The sequence below is a fragment of the Rattus norvegicus genome, chromosome 10 (assembly GCF_021556685.1).
Source record: "Rattus norvegicus strain SHRSP/BbbUtx chromosome 10, alternate assembly SHRSP_T2T, whole genome shotgun sequence".
Lineage (NCBI taxonomy): Eukaryota > Metazoa > Chordata > Mammalia > Rodentia > Muridae > Rattus > Rattus norvegicus.
The window spans coordinates 76,608,311-76,619,911 of record NC_141543.1 but is presented as its reverse complement, the minus strand read 5'-3'; positions in this window follow the sequence as shown (position 1 = coordinate 76,619,911).

Below are 11,601 nucleotides of genomic sequence, written 5' to 3'. Positions count from 1 at the left end.
CCCCAGGTTGTGACAAACATATAGGTCTCTAAACACTGTCAAATGTCCCTTGGGGAACCAAACCACCTCCCAGTCAGAATAAGCCATCATAGGTTATCTGGTGTGGTATTATCTTACCTCCATCCTCTTCAGGATAGAGCTTCATTAATATACACCTCATTAATATATACTCCGTTGATATATACCTCATTAATATGCACTTCCTTAATATATAGGGTGAAGGGTTTATAGCCCAGGGATAGAATACTTGTATAACATACACTTGGCCCTAGATTCTGACTATCCCTAGAATTACAAAGCAAATCTTTGAGTAAGCAGATAATTAAAATGTTTGAAACTCCTGAGGTATTCTCTCAGGCTATATACAGCTATCCCTTTCTATCTGCCTGGGACTGTTAAGGAAAATCCTTACCCAGGAAGGTGTAGACAATGCCTACACTCTCCTCATAAGGCTTTAGTGACAAACCAAATTATAATTCCACCAAAGTTTATTTTAAGGAACTAATGAGTCTGTGGTAATTCCTTTACAGATTGTGGGTGAGGGCAGAGTAGGTGACCCCAAAGCCACCACACTGGAAAGTCTTCACCCCATGCAGATGATGGCTTACTCATAGCTGCATAGATGGGGGTCTCCTTCTAGTAACTTCCCCAGCTTTTGTTTCATAACACCTCCTGAGACACTTACCTGCCCTGTGACCCCACCCCCGCCAGTGCCATTGTGGCAGAGTGGCATATGCCACTGTGTCTGGGAGGAGTGACTGGACTTTCAAGTGTGGATCCAAGAGTCACTTTGCTACTCTAGAGAATGTCAACGGAACGATCAAGAAGCCCAATCATAGTGGACAACTGTGAGCGGGCACAGCCGCTAAGGAAGCCGACAGCTGTTTCCCCGGGGAGGCTGCATTCTGCAGTAGGAACTTACCCCAGGGTCTCAAAGACACCTAGATCTATAAGTGCCCCCCATCTTATATAAAAATGGGGCCCCACTGGCATAGGTCCTGTACCTTTCTCCTGTGCACCTTTAATCATCTCTGCATTGCTTATACTACCTACGACAGACCGTGTGGGTGCTATGCGAATCGTTGTTACACTGCGAGGCTTGTTTGTTTTTTATTACCTTATTTTCTATGTACATGTGAGCATGTGTATATGTGGGTGACCACAAGGTGTAGACACATTTTCCAACTAATTGTTTCCTATTGGTTGAAGTCATAACCACGGGAGCCATATATACAGAGAACTTTAAATGACTTCACATCAATTCAGGATTTCTTCATGGGGTGATACCATAGGGTTTTACTACTGTGAACAGACACCATGACCAAGGCAACTCTTATAAGGACAACCTTTAGTTGGGGGTAGCTTACAGCTTCATTAAGGCGGGAGCATGGCAGCGTCCAGGCAGGCATGGTGCAGGAGGAGCTGAGTTCTACAGCTTCATCTGAAGGCTGCTAGGAGAAGACTGGCTACCACGTGGTTAGAGGAGGGTCTTAAAGTCCAAGCCCACAGTGACACACTTCCTCCTCCAACAAGGCCACACCTCCAAATAGTGCCACTCCCTGGACCAAGCATATTCAAACTACCACAGGGGATGCTCTAATTTGTGATGTTAAAATCTGGTCTCAAGACATACATAGAGGACCGTTGTCCTCTTCTGTGGGAGAGAAGGGCGTCAAAGACATGAAGCCCTGAGCTAAGGGAAGTTCCCTAGTACAATGCTTTGCTTATACAAGGTTCCAAATTCAATCCCTAGTACTCAAACATGGGGAGGATAGCTACTGGAAAGTTTGAATACTTATCTCCCAGCCAAAGCCTGAAGTGTTATCTGGGGTGCCCTCTACCTGTCTTCACAGAAGACTTAGCTGCTGACTCTGCAGTGTTCTGTCTAAGGCACACTCTCTCCCTCACTGTCTTTCCACCATCAACATGTCTTCTTTGCAGATGGGCTTAACTCATGAGAACAAAATGGCTGCCTGCCATACAAGAGGTGCCATAGTTCCTTTTATCTCCAGTAAACAGAAGCTGGTTTCATTGACTACTTGTATACTTACCATTCTCATCCCTTGGGCTTTCTAGATGAGCGTGGAGTCCTCAGGCCAAGGAGTAAAAGCTTGGTTGACTCAAAGAATTCCCATGAGAGCCAATTCTACAGAGCCACTTCCTCAAACTTTGCCCTCTGAAGACATAGAAGGAGGAAGATGGAGGGCTCTGTTCTGGCTGAGCTCATACTCAAGGGTGTCAGCATTCCCTGGAGGATATTTAAGTAGCCTGGGCAGCTCTTGGCAGCCAGGGCATGAGGCTGCGATTATGGAGAGAAGAGATGTTGGATTCCTGTTGATGGAGAAAGGATGTGTCACCTCTTCAGGTTCAAAGTCTCTCTTTGACTTTGAACAATGACTGTAACCTAGGCCTAAACTGGAGACACAGCCAGGCCCTTCCTGACTCAGTAGGTCTGGAGAGGAGCCCAGGTGGTTCAGATACTTTAACTAGCACCTTGGGCAAGGTTGAAAACATGGAGGACACAGGTTCAATCCCTTGGCTTTGGCGTGTCCTCCTCACCTCAGCTCCCCTAACTCTTTGAGAACTTGGCATGTTCTGGTGCAATGTTGGTCCTTCTGAGACCACCTGTGCTATCACCACCCCCGATGCCAACCAGAGCTTGCGGTGAACTGCTGCATAATGCATATGTGCCAGATAGCTTGCCTAATGCTCATCCTTTTGAAAAGAAAGAATTTTTTTTTTGGAGACAAGGGTCTTGTGTATCCCACACTGGCCTCCAACTCACTGTGTGGCCAGTGACCATGAACTTATGATTCTCCTGCTTTCATTGTCCAAGTACAGGGAATGCAGGCAGGTGCCAGTGAGCCCAGCTTCTGTTATGCTGGGGAATGTACCCAGGATTTTGTATATGCTAAGCAAGCACACTACCAACTGAAGTAAATCCCCAGCTTTTATTATAAATACATTATATATATTATACATATATGAAAAAATATGTGGGTATGCTGTCACTGTCTTCAGACACACCAGAAGAGGGCATCAGATCCCATTGCAGATGATTATGAACCATCATATAGTTGCTGGGATTTGAACTCAGGACCTCTGGAAGAGCAGTCAGTGCTCTTAACTGCTAAGCATCTCTCCAGTCCTTACAGCCCCAGTTTTAAGTTAATACCAAAATGAAAGAAAATTCAGACACGCCCTCCCAGTCATCAGTGTCGACCACCACAGTCACGTCCTATTTGTATATTTGTACTGAAATGGTGGGCAGAGTATGTAGAGTCCATGGTTCTGCAGAAGGTTTTTTCAATAATAATAATAATAATAATAATAACAACAACAACAACAACAACAACAATAATAAAACACCATTATTTGTGTGTGGTGTATGTACATGTTTGTGTGTACACATATGTGTGCATGCATGTGTGTCTTCCTTGATCACTAGTTATCTTATTGTCTGAGACAGTATCTCAGTGAGCCTGGCAATCACAGACTTAGCTGGATTAACCGACGAGCTCTATGAATCTGTCTGTCTCTGCCCTCCATTCTCCAGTGCAGAGCCTCGGTGTGTGATGCGGTGCCAGCTTTCTCTCAGGTGTGGGGCTTGGGTCTTGACTGACAGGCATCTATCTCCCCAGCCCCTTCAGTTAACCATATCCATTGGTATCAGTTGAATGCATTACCTGGTGTAACCATGATTTCATTGATGACAGAATATTCCCATCATCCCCAAAATCCTCATGTCCCTTTGCAGTCAGTCCCTGCTTCCTAAATCCGTAGACAGCTCCTGATCTTCCTGTCATTGTAGCCTAGTTTGCACGTTGGAGAACTTCTGGCCTCACGTGGTGGTATGCGTTTCTTTGTGCCTGGTTCCTGTCTGCTTCTGCATAATGACCTCAGCCTTCATTCCTCCTGGGGGCAGAGCAGTCCTCCCTGCTGACGTGCAGGCTTCCACTAGGCAGATAGACTGGATATTTGTTCATTCACCTGTTGGTGGCCTTCTACAAACATCTGTGTCCGAGTCTTTGTGTGAACCTATGTTTTCAATTTTCACAGAGTTTTCTAGACCAAGGGCCAGGACTGGCACATCAGGAAAAACAAAACAACAACCCTCCATGAAATCATTCATTAAGTCAATAAATATTCATTAGGACTAGTGGGCGTGAGGCTTGCAGTCCAGGCTGCAGAAAGCCCGAACAAAGCCAGCTCTCATCATGGCCGCCTGTGTGGTCAGCCTGGCTGAAGAGCTGCCCTCAGTGGTGGAGCCTGCCTAACCAGGGAGACCACCAGGGAGTTAGAAACCTTCACCTTCCACTCCATCAGCTCCACATTCTGAATATAGGTGTGAGGGAAAGGTTTTAATGGCTCCAAAGGAGAGACTTTTACCTAAATTATCTTTTCTCCCCCTCTTAAACCCAAGGTTTGCTTTTTCTGAGCATGGGAGCTCCCATCGTGAGGAAGGGAGCTATGTGGGCCTAATGGAGGAGTCTGTGAATACAGACTGAGTCTGGGCCCTCCTCCCCTCAGACAGATAGAAAGGTGTGTTCCTTTCTTCAGGTACCCAGAACACCTCATCAAAACAGGATGGTGTCGCAGTGCAGCTGGTTATTCTGAGGTCTGAAGCTGAGGAGTGAAGGCTTTAGTCACCCACACTCCGCTCGAGACTGAGGGAGAATCCTTCTACCCCTGCGGCTGTCAGCACCCTCATCCGGTCTTCGGTTAGCAAAGCATCACTTCTAGCTTGGTGTGTCTCCTCGGTGCTTTCCTGTGTGGGCTCTCTCTTTGTAGCCTTCAAAGCACTGAGGCCCACTTTAATTCCAGGGTAGTGTCATTTCTAGTTAGTTACGCTCATATCTACAGAAGTCCCTACTTATACATAAGTAGGTCCCAGGTGCACATTCACAGGTCCCAGGATTTGAGACGTTGGGATAGCATTTCAAAAGGACACATTTCAACCGACTCCAACAGGAGATCTAATACGAATGTGGAAAAGATTCTGAACCAGATGTCAATAAAAAACCAATATAGAAGGTATAGTTCAGTGGGAGAGAGGTTATGCACGTATTCCTCAGCAATATGAGTTCATACAGACAGACACACGGACACACAGAGAGAAGCAAACATATACACAGACACACAGACACAGACATATACACAGACACAGACACACACACACACACACACAGAGAGAGAGAGAGAGAGAGAGAGAGAGAGAGAGAGAGAGAGAGAGAGAGAGAGAGAGTTTTCACTCAGCAATTCAAAGGTAGGCTTGAGTCCATTTGACAAGGAAGTGTCAGTCCTTAGCTCTACTGGGGGTCTTGCTGCCCAACTGCTCTGGCTTACAAGTGGCCTCCCACTGTCCCTTCAGGTTTTATGTGTTGGAAGCTTGCTCCTCAGACGTGATGTGGAGATATGGGAACCAGTTGGAGCCTGGGGGGTGAGCCTTGCTTGGGTCAGGAGGACAAGGCATTTCTACTGGGATACTGATCACAGATCACCAATAATGGGTTGTTTTAAAACCCTAATCTAGCTCCTATTCAGTCTCTCTCTCTCTCTCTCTCTCTCTCTCTCTCTCTCTCTCTCTCTCTCTCTCTCTCTCCCTATTGGGGATTTCCCTGTCTTGTATGTTTTCCTGATGTCACACTGCTGTCAGCCATGAGGCTCTCATGAGAGGTGAGCCAATACCAACACCTTGCCCTTCAACCTCCAAATCCGTGAACTCAGTAAACCTCTTTTCTTTATAAAGTTATCCTGCCTGGGTATTTCATTATAGCAATGAAAACTGGATTAATCCAACAGCCAAAAACCAGGTGGGCCTGTCCTAGAGTCATCCATTGTCTCACTGAGTAGGGCACATGGAGAGGTGTGTTCTGGTGCAAGCATTACCCCTGAAGTTCTGGGAAGCTTTGGGTTTCGTCTTCCTTCAGGATTCTGGGGAGTTCAGGTCTGAAGCTATCCACTGAGGAAGAAGTTCTGAGACACCAGGCAAGGCTCACAACGTTGAGACAAGAAGCTGAAGCAAATGAGACAGAAGGGCGGAGCTGAGATCCTGCCCTCCAAGGAACCAAGGAGTGCGGGTCCTTTGGGACAAGCTAGCCTGAGGGGAGCCCTGGTGAGCTACTGTGGCAGCCTCACCCATTCCTCCATTCATCTGGGGCTAAGTTTTGCCCTGCCTCGTTGCCAGAGACGTGCTATAGACACTACCTCACTGACTGTACAGCAAGTATCCAGGGGCAGTGGCAGAGGCCCCTCCCCCAGTGCTTCCTGTTCCTGCCTTCGCTCAGACACATTCCATCTGTCAACTTCTCCCACTTCAACCTCAGTCGATCAATCCACTTCTTTCAGATAAGCTATTCTGACATACCTACCGCACTGATCATCCCAAAAGAAGGTCAGGCCAGTAGACCTCCCTTTACCAACTTGTACATGTGTCATTCACTGCCAAAAACTAGGAAAAGTTAGCCAGGACAGGCTCACTTAGGATTGTTCACAGAAGAACCAAGATCTGGGGACCAGCAGGGTGGCACCCACCAGTAATCCCAGCACTTGAGTCAGAGACAAAAGGATCGCAAGTTCAAGGGAAACCCAGGCTACTCAGTAAGATCATGTCTAGGAAAATATAAAAGGGACTGGAGAGATGGCTCAGCGGTTAAGAGTACTGGCTGCTCTTCCAGAAAACCTGGGTTTGATTGCCAGCAGCCACACTGTGGCTCAGAACTGTCTGTAACTCCAGTTCCAGAGGACCTGATGTCCCACCTCTATAGGGACCACCAACACAAGCGGTACACAGAAATACATGCAGATAAAATACCCTTACACATAAATATTTTTTTTAAAAAAGTCAAGGCATGGTAGCACATGTTTGTAGCATCCTTGTACTCTGGGGAGTACATCGGGAGGTTGTTTAAAGTTTGTGGCTGCTCTGAGCTACACAGTGAGTACCAGGCCCTCCACTGTTATACAGCAAGACCTTGTTTCCAAAATATAGAGTCAAAACAGAGCAACGAAAGACAGGTAAGTCGCATGTGGGCGTAGCTCACTGGTAGAGCATCCACAGGCTCTGTCCCCACACAAGCCAGGCATGATGGTGCACACCTACAATCCCAGCACTCCTGATAGGACAGCTTCTTTGGTCTTCCAACCTTGAATGAAGGCCAGCAGCTCCCTAGGAATCCGCTGGCCTTCAGGTCTAGTTGGTAATACTAAGATATCCAACCTCAAAGACAGAGCAGCTACTGGGGTCTCAGCCTCCACTCGGTGAAGACAGCCTTTGTTAGACTCCCAGGACAGGATCATGCAAGCTGGTCTGATAAATCCCCCTAGAACGTGTATCATGCCATGGGCCTTGTTTCTCTAGAGAACCCTAAATACAGACTTTTAATATCACAGTCAAGAAAACATTACTGATACCAACCAACCAGAGATCCCAGGGACTGAACTGCCATCCAAAGAGTACACAAGGACAGACCCGTGGCTCCAGCTGCATATGTAGCAGAGGATGGCCTTGTTGGGCACCAATGGGAGGAGAAGCCCTTGGTCCTGCCAAGGCTGAACCCCCCCCAGTGTAGGGGAATGTCAGGGCAGGGAGGTGGGAAGGGGAGAGTGGTTGGGGAGGGGGAACAGCCTCTAGAAGAAGGGAGAGGGGGAGGGGATAGGGGGCTTATGGACAGGAAACCGGGAAGGTGAATAACATTTGAAATGTAAATAAAAAATATCCAAAAAAGAAAAAAGAAAACATTACCAAGGTAATGAAGACTTACTCTTAAACTTTCTTTGAAGATCTTTGTAGCTTTGATCCAATTGGAGTTGATGTTGTATATTGTATACCATGAAGGTCCAACTTCATTCTTTTGCATATGTAGTTCTCCCAGCACCATTTGTTGAAAGGGGTGTCAGTCCTTCTCTCCATGGGATACTCTTGTCACTACTGTTAAGAACCAAACCCCAGGGATGGAGAGAAGGTTCAGTTACTAAGAACCCTAATTGCTTGTCCACAGGACTGAGTTTGGCTCCCAGCACCCACATCACAATTCACAACCATCTGTAACTCCAGTCCCAGGGAATCTGATGCCCTCTTCTGGACTCTGTGAGGACCTATACACACATGGTACACACATTCACACACACACACACACACACACACACATTCACACATATACACACACATAGATACAAAGACACAGACACATACACATAGACAAAGACACTCATACAGATACACACACACACACACACACTAAACATTGTGTAGATTATTAGTTCAAAATGGACCGTGGAGTTGGTAGCCTTAAAGACCCTTTCTGGCACAGAGAACTGAAAGGACCTTAGGGAAGTCATCTCCTTCTAACCATCCTCTCTGTGACAAGGGGCAGAATAATGTGGCTTGACTGTGAAGTGTGCCCCAGAGGCTGGCTTGTTTGAACACACAGAGCCCAAATGCTTGCTGTTTTAGAGGCTGTGGAACTTTTAGGAGGCGTGGCCTTGCTGGAAAACGTGGCTCACTGGGAGCCCTGCCTTGAAGTTTTATAAGCCAACCTCATTTCCTGTCCACTCTCTGCTTCCTGACTGCAGATACATGTGACCAGTTGCCTCACACTCCTGCTGCCCGGTCTTCCCCACCATGAGTAACCTCGCTCCTTCTTAAAGAGTGAGCCGACACAAACCCCTCTCTCCTTAAAGTATAATATTTTAAATTTATTTAAATTTAAGTATCCCCTTAAAATAAAATACAATAAATGAATAGAAATAAAAGCAAGCAAGGCCAAGTCCTGGGATGAGACAATGGACCTGCATTTAAGGCCCAGTTACTCCGTGACCCTAGCAAGTGACCCATCTATTTCTTCGTACTACATTCTCCAGGCCCAGAGAAGAAAATTCAGACAAGCTAGAGATGGCCACATGCCCTCTGTCTGTCCCTTCCCTGTTTTGGAAGCTGATCCACCACAGCCTGTTTTCCAGCTTTTTGCCTCAAGGGTGGATAGAGGACAGGGCCTGACCAATTTTCCTGTCTCTCAAGGGAATATATGACCCTCACTAGGGCCCACAAGTCCTCAAGTGGTTTGTTCCATGCACAAAGAGCAGGGGACTTTCTGTCCCCATGAGACTGGGAGCTCTAAAGGCTGTGTGTATCTAGGCTGACTCTGTGTGTGTGTGTGTGTGTGTGTGTGTGTGTGTGTGTGTGTGTGTGTGTGTGTACACGAATGTGCCTGAAGCCAAGCCAATAGAAATATATATCTGGTTATGTAGTAGAACAACTGAGAGGCAGCCCAGACTTATTCGACTCCTAGATCCCACTAAGCCTGATGTCTACTCTTGTTTTTCTCATTCATGTAGAAGAACATATTCCATTTTTGACTTAGGTTCATTTGAGTTGGGCTTCGATGACCAGGAATCCACCCCTGACTGGTACATCTCTCTAGTGACACCCTGGAGTAGCTTGCTCTGAGCAAGCCTGGCATTGTGGTGTAACTGTCCCTGAGCACAGTGACGGACAGGAGGTTGTTTGTGTGGAAGTAGGTGGGATGCAGGCCTGTGACTACAGAGGGGCCATGGCTGTTGCCCTGGGACTGTCAGGGTGGGCTACGGAGAGATCCCCTTCGCTCTCAGCCCCTCAGTTGAATTCCACAGCCCCCAACTGTCTGCAGCCAGACTCCCTGTGCCAAGAGGCTCATCTGGGGTCAGAGAGAGGGATACAAAAGCAGGAAAGCACAGGAGAAGGCATGAAGGTCAGAGCCCGGGACACACGTGGCTGGACTCCCCGCTCTGCAGGCCACTCCTCCCAGGCACTGTGGAAGGCCGTGAACTGTCTGTTTTCTTCTGTTCTATGGCTGAGATGCTCCTCGGGTATAAATGATGCACTGGATCTTCTCAATCGCTGAGACATTTTGTCCTTATTCATGGCAAGGAAAAGGCCAGCATCCCTTCTGGCCACATAACTCTCACTGCCAGGTATCTGAAGGAGGCCAAGTCTTAGACAGAAAGAGGAAAGTTGAAGTGCATTTGGGCCCCTTCTCTGTCTCCTGAAAAATCCTTTGCCCAAACCAACAGCCTCATACATGGTAGGCAAGCAAAGAGCCACACCTCCAGCCTCTTCAGGCCCATTTATGACACCCCTAGGAAGACACCCCTGCAATGGGACCTAAACGACCCTCTGATTGCCCTTCTGTGGCTCCTTTCTATGTCCTGCCTCATGTGCCCCACATAACAGCCTAAGTGTCTTTAATTGGGTCAGTGAGTATTTATTGAGCACATACTGTGTACCAAGCTGTGTCTCATGAGCCACGATGCACTAGTAGACAAAATAAAGCTAGTATTGAGGTGGGGGAGGAGTGCAAACAAGCGAAGAGAGAGCACAGCATGGTGGAAACTAACCACTAAGCTAGAAGTCAGGGCAGGCGTGAAGAAGTTGAAGTGATGGACAAGGATGCCACCCCCAAGAGAGAAATCGGGGACCAAACAGGAGTACGCAGTCCTGGCACGATCAGGAAGTGCAGGGTGGGAAAAGCTCAGTGGTTCCTCAAGAGGTCAGGGGCTGGAGAGATAGCTCAGTGGTGAAGAGCGCTGGTTGCTCTTGCAGAGGACCTAGGTTCAATTCCCAGCACCTACATGGCTGCTCACAACCATGGGCAAACACTAGCAGCTTTGGAGGATCTGGTGCCCTCTTCTGGCCTCCTCAGGCTCCTGCATGTTTGTGGTACACGCAGACTAACTCCGAAGGTTCATGCCAAAACAAAACAAACGAAACAAAATAAAAACAAAACAAAAATCTTCTTACAAGCAAAAGGAAAACATAGGGAAGGAAAAGGGCCTCTGGGAGAGAAAGTGAGGCTGCAGCTCTTGGCGTAGCTGCATCAATGCCTATCGTGGAAGGCAGCCTGTTACCATGGCCAGCCTGTTACCAAGGGAATAGGGAGCCATGGAGGAGGGGCTCCCTGTGGGTGAGGCAGGTACATGAATCCTTCCACTTAGATGTAAGTGAGCCTGAGCCTGAATTCAGGACACCTGACATGAAGGACCAATCCCAGGTGCCGCGTTCCCCTTCCCTGTGTCACTTTTCCCTTCAGTCAACCCTTACAGAACCTGCCCTGGACCTGGGGTTTCCATGCCTGGACTGGGGAGAAGGAGAGACCCCAGCACTGGCTCAGGGTACGACAGAAGCAGAGAACCATTATCCTGGCAGTGGGAAAAGGCCTTTTTGAGCTTCTAGAATGGTGTTAGGAACTCAGATGAGAATCTGATCTCCACAGGCACTGATGGAAGTCAGAAACCCGGCATCTAGAAAGAGGATTTACCAATGAAGAAAAGGGATCCCTTTACCAGCAAGACCTGGAGAACAGGATTACTGAATAGGTCAGTGTACCCCAGCGAAGGAAAGGGTAGGAGGGTTCCAAAGAGTCCCCAGGGAGCGTAGGGCAGGGGAAAGAACACAGGCCACCAAGAGGTTGAGCCAATCCGGAAGAGCTGCCCTGTGAAAGTGACTGGGTACACCATGGGACACTGTGCAGGGAACAGCAAGCACAGAGGTTTCTCAGACATAGCTGTCTTCTCCACAGCAGAGGGACTCAGCTTCCTGATGAAGCAAAGTGGTTGCTTCACTAT